This window comes from Esox lucius, chromosome 23 (assembly GCF_011004845.1).
Source record: "Esox lucius isolate fEsoLuc1 chromosome 23, fEsoLuc1.pri, whole genome shotgun sequence".
NCBI classification, from domain to species: domain Eukaryota; kingdom Metazoa; phylum Chordata; class Actinopteri; order Esociformes; family Esocidae; genus Esox; species Esox lucius.
This window is the reverse complement of record NC_047591.1, coordinates 3474175-3491669: the sequence shown is the minus strand read 5'-3', so window position 1 is coordinate 3491669 and position 17495 is coordinate 3474175. Positions and strand designations below refer to the sequence as shown.

The 17495-nt window shown below is 41.9% G+C and overlaps 1 protein-coding gene across 15 annotated transcripts in view; it reads right to left on the bottom strand.

Annotated features, from left to right (window-relative positions):
- Positions 1–17495, bottom strand: part of plekha5 (pleckstrin homology domain containing, family A member 5) — a 151241-nt gene that overhangs the window by 71445 nt on the left and 62301 nt on the right. For 2 of the 15 annotated variants that reach the window (XM_034289991.1, XM_034289993.1), the window contains exon 1: positions 3714–3797. The exons of the other annotated variants lie outside the window; for them this stretch is intronic. The gene's annotated coding sequence lies outside the window, so the exon portion shown is untranslated. Of the gene's footprint in view, positions 1–3713; positions 3798–17495 lie in introns of those variants that run through there. 15 annotated transcript variants of the gene reach the window in all.

Here is a 17495-nt window from a genome sequence, read left to right as displayed (position 1 = left end):
AGGAATGTCTCACAGTCTCGCATTGTAATGGATGGATTCCAATGATAACGCGTAATGAGTAAAACCTCCCATTCTGGTGTTCATAATGCTTCACATTGCTGGGGCTTCAGTAGAAATCAGCTAGACTCATTCAAATAATCAGCATTAATGACGACGCTAACACTTACATTTACATAATGGAAAAAGTATCTACCCAATGATCAGCCACGATCCAACCAGCATGCAGTCCCCATGACTACAGAACAAGAGTTTGTGTGTGTGTGTCAGTCTGTCTGTGTGCAGACACAAGGAGCACAACACAAAACAATGTATGATCTGGACGAAATAACGGTGAGACGACCGTTTTTCCCCTTCTCCAAAATCACTTTGATCCCACCCAGTCCTGGGAGAAAAAACGAGGCATCACAGTGAATGGCCTGGAGGCTTTTACTGTGGCAGTGAAAAATACCAGGCAAAAAACAACATTGTTTCTAAGAGTAGATGCTGTGCACAGCGCCATTATGGAGGAGGAGCTGGGGACTGTGTTCACCTTAATGTACCCACTCATCGGAGTGGTTGCGTGCGGGCCTGTATGCGCGCTAACTGAAGCTGGTGTTTGCTTAGCTTAGCGCCATTCTCTAATCATCAGAAACTCAAACCCAGGTCCCCCGCTTCAGAAACATGACGCACAGCACAGGTGTGCTCAAAAACAAAGACAGACTAATTTTAAAATCTGGAGAAGATTGCTTGAATTACAAAAAAACGTGGGGGGCCAGGAAATCGTTCCACTGTAATTTTGGGAAAGCAGTGAAGTTTCTCATTTTGCAACCCAGGGCTGTGTCAATGAGGCATAGGCGGAAATACCCCCCATCCAGAAAAAACTATGATATATCACTGTAAACATAACTATGTAATTTCCACCCCAAATATATCACTGTAAACATAACTGTCATTTCAATAACACTAATATGACACAATGAAAGCAGAAATGATGCTAATTAGAGACACTTTAGCATGTTTTTAATTTTCAAAAAGATTGTGACAATGGTTGGATCCACTGGCCCCTCAGCCCTCAACAGTGGCACATCATTCAGAGGTGTGGGAATTTGACGGTGTTGGCTAACTTTCAGTAAGTAGTTCAAACAAAGGATTTGTTAGACATTCCTTTACTTCTACTGCTCAATACAATAGTACACATTTATAACTGTCACCAGTGTTAATTTTCACTGGATTGTATTAGAGATTGTAATTTTTTAGCTAGCGGTTAGCTGACGTTTGCTAGATAGCTACAGTATCATCAACCAGTGTTTGCAGCAGTTTGTATTTGAGTGTGTGAGAGAAGCTTGCAATGCAATGTATGTAGTGTTCCTTAGCAGGCAAGGTGACAGTGTTCGTGTCTTCCGCCTGAAAGGCACTCAATGCACATAGCTAACGTGAGGTTAATACAGTCGGTTTGTTTTATGTTGATAGGGTTCACACACAATAACTGATTTGCAGAGCTACAGTAGCAAGCAAACCAATGGCGCAAACTAAAACAGTATTACAGCACTCCTTCTGGTGTAATTGTCCTCTCCAAAGTTGATATCAGATTTTCGCCCCTGCAATGAGGATACGGTCTCAGTAGATGTGAGGGTTTTGGATAAACATTCCTGATTGAGTTTTTTTAAACAGATTACAGTTTACCAACTCGATAAACAGACACCGACACTGGTACTGTATATCTGTTTTCAGAAACCTTCAGCAAATAGCCAGGTCTCTATGGATTAGCACAACAAATCACCTACCTGAAAGCATACCCACATTCCTCCAAAACACAACAATATCTTCTGCAAAATTGCATAACGCAAAATTTCTGGCCTTGAGGTAACATCCGTTCTCGAAACATTACACCTTGGCTCACTGAGCCAAGAACAGGAACAAGACCTTGAGTATCACACTTGACAAAAAAACGCACTGAGAACAGAAGCTTTTTATCTCCCCTTGAGAGGTTAAGTCAACACTGTTCAGTTATTACATTTCTGTGAGGCAGGCTCTCACGCCCAAACATCTGTAAAGCACACACACACCTGCGTCTGATTAGCATCTGTTAACAGCTTTGTTGGAGAGTCGACAGCAATTACATTACATCACCTTCGCCCCTTACTTGGACTCCATTGGACTCCACTTGCACAAACACAAAAGTCATTTCTAACAAGGACCTGCGTCAAAGCCTCATATGAGAACTGGGTTAGAAGAAGTGTCGCAGGGGCCTTGCTTGTCTATCTGTCCCCCTAGTTACCTAATTCTATTGGTTCTTTGAAATATCCTCTTATCGCCCTTGATGATGGGCTGTGTTTTAAAAACAAAACTATGCAGTAATGCTTTGAAATGAATTGTTTAATCTCTTTTCTGGGCAGGGGTTGACTACAAATCCTTGACAATAAATCCTTATTTAACACATCGACCAGTGAGCAACAAGAGGTTAACTGCCTTGATAGGGAGTGTGACAGATGTTTCACCTTGCTGGCTCAGGGATTCAAACTAACAACCTTTCAGTTAATAGTCAGATGTTTTAAACACTAGGTTGTAAGTTAGGGTTTGGCAAATGGTGGCCTATTTCTTTTGACCAACAAAGAAAGCAGTTAAAATCATCACAAATTCAACTAATTAGGTTTTATGTTGGAAATCTGTTCCCAAGTACACCCGCATACAAGGCAAATACTTTGTCATGTTTGGGCTTGGGGTATATTTGCAGTGTACAAATTATTTTTAATAATTCATCAAATTATATTCCAGTCCCCCCCCTAATCATCAGCCTGTGGCTGAATCTGGTTGCCTCTCCATGCTCTTAATTGACTAACATCAGCGAGGACTCAGAGATGGAATAGAATGATAACAGTAGCCTGTCTGAAAGCATTTTCACCCCTGACCTGATTACACAGAAGACTTAATTGGGGACGGGCAACTACCAATGTGACGGGAACAAGGTGCACTTTGCATCCTTTAGCGACAATGCTCACAACAACCTCAGCAATGCTTAGTTCCCATGTGAATGTACATACATTAGATTTGTGGATTCAAATAGACCAGTTGAAAAGTGTGTGGGCTCATCTTTCATATTTTCCCTGTTGCACTCTCCACCAAATGATGGGCAGGCACGCGCGCTTCCGTGCATGAGTGTGTGTTTGTGCATGTGTGCTGGTGATTGTGCAGTGTTTGTTCTGCAGTGATCTGTGGATAGCGGCCGCCAGGAGAATGTGGGTTTTTGTTTGTTTGTAGCATACGCAGACAGAAGGATGCAGGAAGCCTCTACAGACCCATCGCTGATGATTAGGAGCTAAAACACACACATTCCACACAGTGATCATGCAAAAACCTCAACTGGGAAACATGAAACCGACATGGTCTGGTATTTGTTCCCAAAGTTCCACCAAGTTCAAAATATCAGAATCATGTTCCAAAACAATAGTCAATCACTATCTCATACACACTATAATATGAAGTATTTTCAGTGAGTACATTATCATTGACAACAAGGGACAAAACAGCTGAGAAAAGCCAAAAGTTGCCGACCAGCCAGCCAATAGACTGAACTTGTAATTTAAACAAAACTGCTTGCTGAACTTAAAAGCACTTAAAAAAACAAAACAATCTGAGCTCAACAATAAGCAAGGTCAACATGTTTGACACATACTTACAGGCGACAGCTAAAAGGACTAATTTCACTGCGTTCAAACTAAAATACAGGAGCTTACCGCAAAACACAGTCTTTCTGGTCGATGCGTAGAACAGTATACTGTTGCCAAGGAAGAAAAGCTTGCTCTCTTTCTGTCTGGTCTTTCTTTTAACTATTTCTCTTCCTGTCTTTTTCCTATCTCCTGGTTCTCTCTCTTCCACACTCCTCCCTCTAGTCTCCAGGGCTCGATGACAGCTACATGCACTGTGCAAGTCACAAAAAGGAGCACCAGTGAGCGAGAGATGAGAGAAAGAAAGGGATGCGAGAAAGTAAGAGAAGAGATATCGAAGGAAGAGAGAAAGCAAGGAAATACAGCTACTGCAGCAGATTGTTTTGAATTTATAAATATTCCTCACCCCCCTCCCAATTTTGTGATGTCAAATTTGATCCCAGCAACTCCCTAGCAGTTTCGGGAGAGTTAAAGATCAAGACTTGTGTCCTCCAATGAACATCTCACCAAGCCATTCTGCTTCTTGTAATACTGTTTTCTCAGCTGGTAAGAACTGCTTGTAGAAGAGCATACAGTGTTAGAATGCTGTTCTTTGACTACAGCCTGCAAACTACATCTTCCAGTGTCATCAACACAGAGTCCCCTTGTGGGGGTATACTTGTTCACCCACAATTGGGTAGCCACGCACAACTCCAGTACCAAGTTGGATGACCACAAAAGTGGTAGGACAGATCACAGCGTAAAGGGAAGATGTCAGGGACCTCAACGTTGGCAAGAAGGAGATGATCGTGGACTGCATTAAATGGTGGGGGAGAATGCCCCAATCCACTTTGACCAACAGATCTCTTGGGGTTCCACATCACCCACAGGGTTCAAAGTCACCCCCGATTGTGATAAAGCTACTGTAGGGTTGGGTACTGAACTTGGTACTTTTAAGGGTACTGACCGAGGACCGATTCATGTAAAATCAATCAGTGCCAAATTTCGGTACCTGGAGGCGCATCTGGGTGAGACAGTAGAGAGAGAGCCAGACTACGAGAGTGAGATTACCTCACCCCTGCAGCTTGTTCAATGTTCAGCCCCACAGAGTCAGGGCAATGGCGAGCCGAAAGCGTTCCGAAGCGTGGTTACACTTTTCAAAACTTGACACAGACAACGCTCGCAATATTTGTGATGTGAAATGCAAAGCTGCCCATGGCAACACGTCTAACTTGAGGAAACACCTGGTCAAACACAAAATATTTCTTAAAGCTGAAGTGTGTTCCATATTTGATAGCATGAAAGCAAAGTCGCCCGCAGCAGCTGCAGCTAATGTTAGCATTACAAAAGTACTGAAAAAAAGGTACCGTTGGGTACCAGTACCGGTATGGGGTTCAAATGCGAACAGTGCCCAACCCTAGATAAAGCACGTCACCACTGAAAATATTTGGCAGGGGCCTTCAGGTCCCCAAAGAGTACTACAGCTGCACGTTTGGAAGCATACTAACTAAAAAAAATTAATAATAATAATAATATATATATATATATATATATAAATTTAATATGACATTCCAACCTCAATCTTTATTAAAGCCAGTCTGTGAGCGGACAAGCACATCTATGTCATCCAAGATCTTTACACGAGGAAGTAAACCCTCAAAATAGTTAATGACCCCAGCCATATGCTATGTACTACGACATGCCAGGCAGGGCATGTGGTACCAACGCCTGAAGCCTGTAACAAACAGGACGATCCACAGCTTCTACCCCCAAGCCAAAGGACTGTTAAACAAGACTGCCAAACGATTACCATGACTACACAGCTAACCGCATCTCTCTTTTATGCTTTTAGTATTGACAACATGTGCGCGCACACACTCACACACAACCCCCATTTGGATTTGAACTCCTGACTGCAATGACTCAGCTCTACTGCCAAGCATTTACTTATCCCACTGTGCCACTCAGAAGCACGTTTCAAAGGACAATCAACATGTAGATGTATTATTTCTTCAAACACACAATCATATGGCATTTTCCAAACAAAAATGTCAGTCACGCACCAAAGTTTGTTAAACACTATGCCACAAATCAGTAATGAGGCCTGGATGCCAAAACCGTCCCCAAGTAATTGCTGATACCCAAAAGCGAAAAAAATGATATCTATTACATTTAAAGAATTTAAGGATTGTCCTACTTTCCCTAGAAAAGTATTAATTATTAATATTATTAAGTACTGTAATAGAGTGGTCCTTGTTATTAGTTCTATTATATTAAGAACTTTGATAGTTTTTTTTGGTTTGGGATCCTGGCACTGTATTTGGTCTAATGGAAAATAAAAAGGGATGAGATTGTTGTCCATTTGTTCACTACGCCAGCACTGCTTATGCTATCCAGTCATAAGTACACAAAATCTTTTTTTCACAAGAATGCTTTTCAGGCCCCTGACACTCCAAATCAAATTGTCTCTCACTAGTCTACAGCTGAACCACTGGTGCAGATGGCAGCTGGATCTACTGGGCCAGTAAGTGGGTCCAGACAACAGCAGGGACTGGAACAGCATGTCCTGCTTTAGTTCTGCCAGCATCTCTCTCCATAGCCACTGGCACTGGACCTCGGCCCAGACTGGACTGAACACAGGACCGTCGCACGGACTTGCAGAGCCAGGGGGACACTCACTTCTACACATGCTAACTGGGTCAAATTCTGATACTACAGTCTAGAGCACAGAAAAAAAAACACAAAAAACAGCCATGCTTGTATTATTGGTTGGTAGGCTATTCTGTTTACTGGCATCTATTCACAATGCTGGCGCTCATCCTATTTGCAAGTCCTACCTGTTGTACTTTAGTTGCTTTCTAGGAGCCCATATGACGTGATTGTTGACAAATCTCTTCTGTTCCAGTAAAGGAATCACTTTATCACTTTTATCACATCACTGAAAGAAAAGCCGGGAAAATGAACACAAGGCCAGCTTAGCTCAGCCCTCCCTCAATGTTAGTGAAGGGAGCTGTCATGTCTATTAATTAGGCTGTTCAACTCGTGTTTAACTCTCCTTGCTTTCCAGAGACTGATGTGTGCATGTTTTTGTTGTTGAAGCTCTCGGCTGCATGTCAGGTACACGCTGTGTTGAAACGCCGGTCCAGATGTGTAAATCAATCAGGACAGACAGATGGGCAGACGGAATCATAGTCGGAATCGAAGTCCACAGAAACGGGCTGATGTGTAAACCCTACACACCTGCGGGATTCGTTCCTAGCAAACTATACATACACCTGTTATAGAATATAGAATCCAAAAACCAATTACTCTACCACAGAGAGTGAAGGATAGACTTAAAGTGAGAGACAGAAAGAGAGAGAACGACAAAAATAATAGGGGAGACAGGGAGAGGAAGGGAGAAAGAGGGATGCTCCAATTGCTGTGAGCAGCAGCATGCCTCCGGGGTCTGTGTTGTCATGGTAACCATTACGTGCACACATGCACGCACACACACACACACGCACACACACACGTTTCACAAGTGCATGGGTGTGACTGAAATCGTGTTGATGCTGGCAACAATCCAACCATGTACTCTGACAGCACGACATATCAGCCCAGTCATCCTCCTTAACTCACAGGCAAACATCAGTCAGCCTGTGGCTAAATGACGGAGCACCAACAACACAAATAGAACTAGCAAAAAAGGGTTCTGCAAATAATGGGATTGGGATTGATTATTATGAGAGAGAGACACAGAAAAGGAGACAGAGGAATTATGAGTGGCCATCTCCAAACAGCCATATGGTTCCATGAATAAACCAGTCAACATGCTGAAGGCACTGAGGAAGATCTCTTTAGTTGCAGACACACACACGCACACACACTGGGAAGAACAAGTATTTGATACACTGCCGATTTTGCAGGTTTTTCCACTTACAGAACATGTAGAAGTATGTAATTTTTATCATAGGTAGTCTTCAACTGTGAGTGACGGAATCTAAAACAAAAATCCAGAAAATCACATTGTATGATTTTTAAGTAATTAATTTGCATTTTATTGCATGACATAAGTATTTGATACATCAGAAAAGAAGAACTTAATATTTGGTACAGAAACCTTTGTTTGCAATTACAGAGATCATAGATATTTTCTATTGGGTTCAGGTCTGGAGACTGGCTAGGCCACTCAAGGACCTTGAGATGCTTCTTACGGAGCCACTCCTTAGTTGCCCTGGCTGTGTTTCGGGTCGGTGTCATGCTGGAAGACCCAGCCACGACCCATCTTCAGTGCTCTTACTGAGGGAAGGAGGTTGTTGGCCAAGATCTCGCGATACATGGCCCCATCCATCCTCCCCTCAATACGGTGCAGTCCTCCTGTCCCCTTTACAGAAAAGCATCCCCAAAGAATGATGTTTCCACCTCCATGCTTCACGGTTGGGATGGTGTTCTTGGGGTTGTACTCATCCTTCTTCTTCCTCCAAACACAGCAAGTGGAGTTTAGAACAAAAAGCTCTATTTTTGTCTCATCAGACCACATGACCTTCTCCCATTCCCCCTCTGGATCATCCAGATGGTCATTGGCAAACTTCAGACGGGCCTGGACATGCGCTGGCTTGCACTGCAGTATTTTAATCCATGACAGCGTAGTGTGTTACTAATGGTTTTCTTTGAGACTGTGGTCCCAGCTCTCTTCAGGTCATTGACCAGGTCCTGCCTTGTAGTTCTGGGCTGATCTCTCCCCTTCTTCATGATCATTGATGCCCCACAAGGTAAGATCTTGCATGGAGCCCCAGACCGAGGGTGACTGATTGTCATCTTGAACTTCTTCCATTTTCTAATAATTGCGCAAACAGTTGTTGCCTTCTCACCATGCTGCTTGCCTATTGTCCTGTAGCCCATCCCAGCCTTGTGCAGGTCTACAATTTTATCCCTGATGTCCTTACACAGCTCTCTGGTCTTGGCCATTGTGGAGAGGTTGGAGTCTGTTTGATTGAGTGTGTGGACAGGTGTATTTTATACAGGTAAGTAGTTCAAACAGGTGCAGTTAATACAGGTAATGAGTGGAGAACAGGAGGGATTCTTAAAGAAAAACTAACAGGTCTGTGAGAGCCGGAATTCTTACTGGTTGGTAGGTGATCAAATACTTATGTCATGCAATAAAATGCAAATGAATAATAAAAAAATCATACAATGTGATTTTCTGATTTTTTTTATTTTAATTCCGTCTCTCACAGTTGAAGTGTATCTATGATAAAAATTACAGACCTCTACATGCTTTGTAAGTAGGAAAACCTGCAAAATCGGCAGTGTATCAAATATTTGTTCTCCCCACTGACCTTCTCCACACACACACACACACACACACACACGTAGGTTTTACTATCAAGGTGAGGACCAGCAACTTACTTTACTTAACCCCTAACCCCAGTCTTAACCCTAACTACATTTATCTAAACCTTACTTAACCCTAACTCCTAAACCTAACCCTTAATGCCTGAATATAACCCTAATTCAAACACTAAACTTAACCACAAGTCACCTAAAGATTCATAAAAAAGTGAATGACTATGTGCGAACTTAAACATTTCCACACAACCCCACGACTAATCAGCACAAAATTAGATATTCACTATTAACCAATTAATCTCGCCAGACAATGCAATGAACCACACATTCCGTAGCACTTGCAAATTGTGTACACACAATACATATTAAAAAGATAGCAAAACCAATTTCAAACATCGTTAAACCAAGACACAAACAATTTTCAGAGAGAACGGGCTGTTATTCAAACAAAATGACTTACCTGTTTGCAAGTAATGGAGTTGGCACCGCAGGACATGGAGGGGAGAAAGAGGGAAAACAGTTAATGAGGACCCTCTACAGTCTTCACAGCCACTGGATGAGAAAACTGAATGAGCCACACTGGATATTAGATTGAGATTTTCCAAGACAATGAAGTGTATGGGGTGGAAATTACACTCCAGAAAACAAGAATCCTTTTTTTTTTTACATTTTAGTCGTGTAGCACTCTTATCCAGAGTGACTTACAGTAGTGGGTGCATAGATATCCCAAGTGGGGCCCAATTTTTCCAAAGTGACCAATTGGGATGTATAAAACCAGAACATTGACCAAATCATTCTATTTCATCCCATCCAAAAGTCATAGAACAAATTGGCTTGAAATCAAAATCCCAACATGTATTTCATAGACGCAGACGATCTGAGCTGAATTCTTCTCCAGCTACAGCCAGGTCCATTGTATATTAACACATTCCACAGGCTCAAGGTCTCCCGATCAATACAGAGGGCAAATGCAACTCAAGCTAACTCAACACTGCCCTCTTTGGGATGTTTAATTTAAGCACAAGGTCTGAATAACAGATCTTGTCATCAGTTCGTAAGTCTCCTCTGTGATAAGCACTTGTGTTTTACTATTTAATGTTTTACTTTGCCAATGATCAGTACTCATGAAGAAAGAAGAAAACTCTAGCAACACGTTTTGAGGGTTCAAAAGATTTACTGTCCATTTCGGTTTTGTCTTTCATTATGCAGAGTCAACACTAATCCTAGTAGCTATCATTTACATTTACTTGATTCAGCAGGCCCTCTTATAAACAGCAAATAACAGCGATGAGTGCGTACATTTTCATACCTTGGTGTACTAAAAGCTACAAAGAACAGATGAAAGCAAAACGGTACATAAACAAGATTCTGGATGATTCATAATTGTCCTTATTCACAGTGCAGAATGGGCTGACTTAATGAAGGCTGATACCAGACCAGAGATTAAAAGCAGAGAGACAGAGATTTTAGGAAAACAGTCATGGAGGTGTAAAACGAAGAGGGCGTTTGGGGTTGACAGACACACGACAGGCTTAGTCCAGGAAGACAGACAGGCATCATGTCGTTTTCCTACAACATGATGGGGATAAACACATGCACACACACGCACACCGGGTGCCTGTTCACATTAACACACTAGAAAACAAAAACTGTGTACTAACACACACAGATCAGCACACACACGGATCCAAACACACACACACACACACACACACACACACACACACACACACACACACACACACACACACACACACACACACACACACACACACACACACACACACACACACACACACACACACACACACACACACACACACACACACACACACACACACACACACACACACACACACACACAAAGGAGTAACACCCATGAATCAGCAGAGTGCCAGTGGTCAGAATGCAGAATTCAACAGTAATGTAGAATGGCAGATGTAGTTAACAATGCAGCTTACTGCAGAGCTTACTCCAAATAAGTGGGGATTTTATTTGATGAGTTACATGTCAAAGCCTTTGGTGCAGAAGAGGGCTAGTGCCCTCTAGTGGCAATAAGTAGATCTGACATCCAGGAGAGACTGGTCACCTTGTCTCCTCTCTCCATCTCTCCTGCTACTCTTTCATCCAGTTTCTTCCAGCCACCTTTGTCTACCACTCATTTTTCCTCCTAAACCTCCTCTCCACCCTCTCTACCTTTTACCATCTCCTTCAGCCCTCTTGTCTGTTTTATCACCAAACTACCACACGTCTTTGAATATTTCATTAACTCCCAGCAAACACGGGTGGAAGAAAGACCCAATCAATATTCGTTCCACAGCAGGGCTCTCTAGATCCCAGGACCAATACAGAGGAAGACTCCAGGTGACATTGGCTTTGAACATCAACAGTTGCAGCTGAATAATCAACTCTCTATCCAGAGAACGTCACAGCGGGGCGCCTCTGAACTCCTGACAAAAGTCTCCTTCTCTGTTTGCTCTCATCTCTTCCCTTTCTGCTTCTTCCAATATGATAGCGGTATATTGTCTTGGGCCTTACAATATACATCAAAACCAGGTACAAGGGCTCTTGAAGACCGTTTATTTGAATAGGAAGGTGACTGGGTGATTGATCGTCAGTGCACTGCTGTAAGGGCCAAGCTCAACTCCTGTGTAAGCTGTACAGAGGCGATTCTTCACAAACTAAGCTGTAATACACACACACACACACACACACAGACCGAGAGAGAGAAAACGTGCAAACACAACTGATGAGCAATCCGCTTAATTTCCCAGGCGGTAGAGAGGCAGGTGTCTCCAGCTACGCTCAGTCATTCACACTGTGTAATTATAGTTGGGAAATCGCCCACAGTCCTTATTGTTCACTAATCAATTATGCAAAAACGTGAAAACACATCTCGGGTGACGAATGAAGGCCAACACAAACAGCGTTTCCCTTTGACAACACAGCAGACGCCGCAAAACACCCAGAAGACTGGCTCCATTCATTTATTCAGAAGAAAAGGACGTAATGTTTTTAGGAATATGTAAAGGACAGCATTCAGAGAGACAAAGAGGAAAAAAGATTGATCCTATGCGACCTGGAACTCGCAGTAGCATGGTAACTGGGAGCTACAGTGGTGAAGCAGAAAACCTAATTAGCGACTCAAAATTAAAAGGGGAAAGGAGCGTATTGTTCTAGTTGAAGCTGCTCTGCAGGTTTGAGGACTGTGTCGGGGTTGATCAAAGCTCTCCGTCCTCCTATATGACTCTGAGCTCTGGGGAAGCCATGTATATGAATAGAGACAGAAGATGGTGGGAGGAGACAGGAAGATGGAGGACAAGCAGGCAGGAGTATCTCTATCGCTGTGGAATGCTGAGTAATGTCTCCAATTTGACCGACAACTCCCCTGGCGTATTTCGGATTGTGTGTGTGGTTGTGTTTATACACCAAATGTTACTATTCTGGTGCGGACCAAATATCCTTGCAAGGAGAGCAGCATGAGGAAGATCTGACCTTGAGAAAAAAGGTCATTTTTTACTTCGGGGTAACTATTAGGGCAAAAGTTACAGATTGGATAAAGATTTTAACTAAGGTCTGACATTAAGAGGTAGGGTTAATTACACTGATACAGTTAGGTTTTTATGGGCTATAGTTATTATAGGATTTTCAAAGGAAATAAAGTTTTGTGTCCATAAATGGATAGTGTTACGTGCCCGTTGGGTCTTGTGTGTGTGTGAATTCCACTCTATGCCCACAGGTGCCCGTTTGTGATTGGATGCCGTTTTCCCGCCAGTCATTACCCTTCCGGTCCGGGCCAATCATCTGCCTTTTCATCCCACTTAAAAGAGCTGTCAACTGTTCCCTCTGGATTTTTTCTTGGTTTTTCTTTGTTCTTGGTTACGCTCTGATTTTCTGGTTTTGTTTGTTTGGTTACTTACAACGCATGTCATTGCTCCTTAAGATTATCTTTTTGTTGATTTCTTGTGGCTTTGTTATTCTATTATTTAGCGTACATGGAGCAAGTTCTTGCAGGGGAAATAGTTGACAGATCAGATACCCATGGGTATACGCTGACTTACACATAGGTATTTTCTGTTTGTATTAGTCCACTAGCCTAGCAGGTTAGAGGCGCTTGTCATACATATGTATTAGATAGGGTTAGAGGGTTAGTTTAGTTAGTGTAGTTAGTTAGGGTTTGCCCTGTGATAAATTAGGTAAGATTATTATTTTCCGAGACTAGATTAGAATAGGGATCTTCTGCGGTTTAGAGATAGGCGGCACCGCCCCAGTATTTTTCAGTTTGTACTACTGATCTGTCATAAATATATCTATATGGCCATTAAAGTACCTCTCACTGTTGTTCTTGTTGCTGTGTATCTTTGGATGATATCCTAGTGATGTGTAGTTGTTTCCACTCGCCCCTAGACTATAGCTGTTGGAGTTCGTAACATATGTGGGGGCTCTTCCGGGATTTTTCTGATGTCCCGTTACTACGGTATGATGGTTTATTATGAATACGGTAGCTAAGCCTGGTTTTGTGTTGCCGTATTTTATAGAAGAACAATCTCTGCATCAACTTGTATTGTGCCGCAAGGCCGATTTATACGCTATTGTGGACAACTTCTGTTTTACGGTTCCCAAGAACATTGTTAAAGAGAAACTTAGACAAGCTGTAGTGGATGGATTGGTGGAGGGACAGGTGCTGGTGTCTTCAGTATTGCCTGAGCCTGGTCTAGGTTATACAGTTAGGGTGGCTGTGGGTACACCCTTGGTACCCACCGATCAGGGAGAGAGATTGACGGGTGTTGACCTTGTTTAACACGTTACGGAAACTGAGGTCTCCTGTAGTTTCCAGTAACATTGCCACGTTTTGATCCTCTCCAAGTAAACAGTATGTCTGTTCCCTTCCAACCATAGAGAAACAAGGAAAATCGGTCAAGTGAGGATATATGACCAGTCCTCATTTTGAAAAGTAGGGTCAGGGTTAGAATTAGGACACAGTTTAGGCATTAATGGTTTCAGTTTAGGAATCAGGGTTATGTTAAGTTTAGGCTTATGTTAGGTTATTAAGGTTAAGGGAAAATAGGTACATATTTCTAATGGTACCAAATTATGTGTCCTCACCTCAGCCAAAGTTTGTGTCTGCTTTTGTGACACTTCCGAGAATCATGAACAGGCCGGTCAACAGGCAGTATATTGTGATTACAGTTTTAAATAGAAAATGAGTGCATTGATAATAACACCTTGCAGAGTACCAGCACTGCTTCCCCAGCCAGGAAGGTGTATGATCTGTCTTTAATCAGTGTGTCTGAGAATTGAAATGAATACCAAGCATAATGAGACCTTAAAACAAGACACCAATAATTACACAATATACATATTAAATGAATCAAAAAGTGCATACACACACATATACACACAATTGAGCAGCATATTGATTCCTGAGTTGAGCCACTGCTACGGTGTTAAACTGCAAAAATGATCATCTTAGCAAACATTCATAGAGAGTTATAGATCACTTATATTAAAAATGTCTTTCACAATGCTTCAATATCTAACACCATTGGCAGATCACTTGCTAATTTTGACTGCCTAAAAAAGGCTGACTAATTATTTTATCCTATTAAAATATATTTACAATTAGTGATTTTTTCCCCCCTACTTTTTCCTATTAAGGGAAAATAATTTAATGTGAGATAAGAAGCAAAATCATCTCCCAATAACATGAGATAATAGCTTGTTAAGTCATATGTCATACAAGTCTTGGGCTGAAAAAAACAATTATTGTTTCCTATAAATTACTCTGATGCTTCACCAAACCCATATTTTGCCAAAACACACTGAGCATAAGATAACTTTAGCCCGCCATCCTCCAGCTCCAAAACGTCTATGGTCTGATCGCTCTCACTTAAAGCAGAGAAATTGATCTAGACCCTGGTATTCCAGGTCATGGTTCAAATGGAGCTTGTGCGACGCAATGAATACATCTCTGCAGATAGCAGAAAGTTATTTGTCTGTGTTTAGCTCAGTGGAACAGAATGGAGTAATGGCCTCTGGTGATGGAATACCCGAAGAATCAGTGGTACTTTGAACCGACAACACACATTTGGAGACTGGGGAAGTGCTAGGGCCTAACCATGGTGAGCAATCTGGGAGAAGACAAGGCCACCACAATTGGAAATTAGGTCAAATCTCAACTCCCTCTACAAACTCAGTCTCACTAGAAAGAGAGGGGGCAGAAGAGGGGCAGTGAGAGTGGGATAATTATAAACCGAAAGGAGTAAAGTGGCCAGTTTTAAGTTTCACATTTACAGATTCCTTATTTTCTGGTGTTAAAAAATGAAAGTAAGCATAACAATAATGAGCCCTCCAGGAATGTACTGCACATGCATCCAAACACACACACACAGACAAACTTCCTCTAACCACAGGAAATGAGAATAATTTCCCGGGAAAATCACTTAATGGAAAAACATTTCAATATAAACCAGAGACTGCCCTGGAGAGCCCTGAACCAATCAAAAACCGAATTCTATCTCTCTGATGTTAAGCAAAGGCTGCAACAATTGGACTGCAACTACTACTAAAGTCATTTAGAGGACAGAAATTCAATCAAATAAAAACCTGTCATACACCTCTATCCCCTCTCCACATGTCTGAAGAGACAAAGCCAGGTAAATACTTTCACAGCAGAAGCAAGATGAGAAGAACTGGCATAAATATTACAATTACAGTAGGCCTACAAATGTGCTTTTGATTTATTCATCCATTTGTTTCAGATATTGCTGATTGGAGTATCACCTTTAAAGCCCAGAGTTTCCCCCGATGGGTGCTAATCTGCTCACCCCAGCATTCACCGATGGCAGGAAACAACACCCGGGAGGTTGAAGAATCCTGAATTAAATCAAGCATTCCGGTTCATATTGGTACACTTATTTTTTGGGGGAAATTCAAGCACCAGTGGTGTGCCAATAAATATCTAGTGGCTAAATATATTGTGTCTCTCTCTCTAATACTATTATACGTTAATTCATAAGGAACTAGGACTGCTTTTCAAGTGGTATATTGATCAATATAGTTTTTAAATGTCATAAAAGCAGAGGTGGGCTTTATAATGTTATCAGTCTGTCTTGCCTGGACGTCCTGTCCGAGATTAGATGTCTGGTCAAGGGTAGTGTGGCTTGTGTCTGAGGTTGTTGCTCCAGAAAGCATGAGAGAACCAGAAGGGCCATGATAAAGCACAGAGCTTGATTCATCTTAATAACACTCAAGGGCTGGAAGCGTTGCAGCATAAATCAACAGATATGTCCTTTATTCCCCCCAAAAAGACGCTGACTCATGGAATCACATCCCATGCTAGAATATTGTGTCAGGTTAAGAATCCTTCAATTGTTTTGTCATTTGAAATTTGTAAAAGACAAAGTGACAGCCTCAACTGATCATAGAAATGGAATCCCTAGTTGGAGGATCCTGTCCATGTGAGATGAACAGTTGAATTGGTTCCAAAACCATACTGCAGAGCTTGTGGTGTAGCTGTAGCGCTCCTGGCTTAAAATACATTTAACATCTATCCTCCCAGAAAACTGGGATTCAAACCCTGCTCCCAACCTTTCTAAAGCATGTCTACCACCTATCAGTATGCTCTATGTTATGTTAAACTGTCCAAACAAAGCACCAAAATCCCTGCTAGAGATATACTTTTCTATTGAGTACAATTCTAGGTGTGTGTATTTGTACTTAAATAAAGGCAATTCAAATGTCTATGGAACAAATTAATTGTTACAACTAAAATAAAACTTTCTCTGCCCGTTTTACAAGCCCCTATGCAGTCTCGAGTCAAAGAGCTTCAGCTCTGGTAAGTCCCTGAAAGAATGCAGCCAACAGATGCGTGAGCACTGTTCAAAATACTGTGCTTACATCCAAACAGGTCTTTCAGTTCCTCACCAATTGATTGTACAACTTGTCATTGAAGTCTCTTAACCTCAAAATGGGAGAAAACGGTAGGTGAAATCACTCAAACACTCTCACGATGTATCTTAATAGTGTAGATTCCCTCCCTGCTGTTTGATATGGAGGTGTCTTAATAGAACCCTTAACTCCGTGATAGTGCCCTGGTCAAAGGTAGTGAGCTAAATAATGGAATGTGCTACCATTTGCAGTGTGAACTGGTTGCTCTGAGGAGAGGGGTTTGGTGTGTCGGCTAAATAAAACTGATTTGAAGGGTTATTGGAATTAGTTGGAAGCGCTGGGTAGAAAAGTTGATAGATTCTATAATTGCTTTCAGCGCTGTGCATACAGAATAGATTGAGAGAGCGAGGGAGGAACGTAGATGGAGAAAAAAAATGGAGAGAGAGCCAAGACTTAGGAAAGAGAACAATGCCTACTGTTTCTGACAGAGAATGTCAACTTTTTTCTTATTTCATTCATTGCAAGTATGTTTTACCATCATCATTTATGACTCTGTCATTCTCATTCACAGCAACAACCAGGGGGCAATTAGGGTCATCTTCCTTGCTAGGAGAGTTTGCAGGCTCTGGGAATGGATCTAGCAACCTTTTG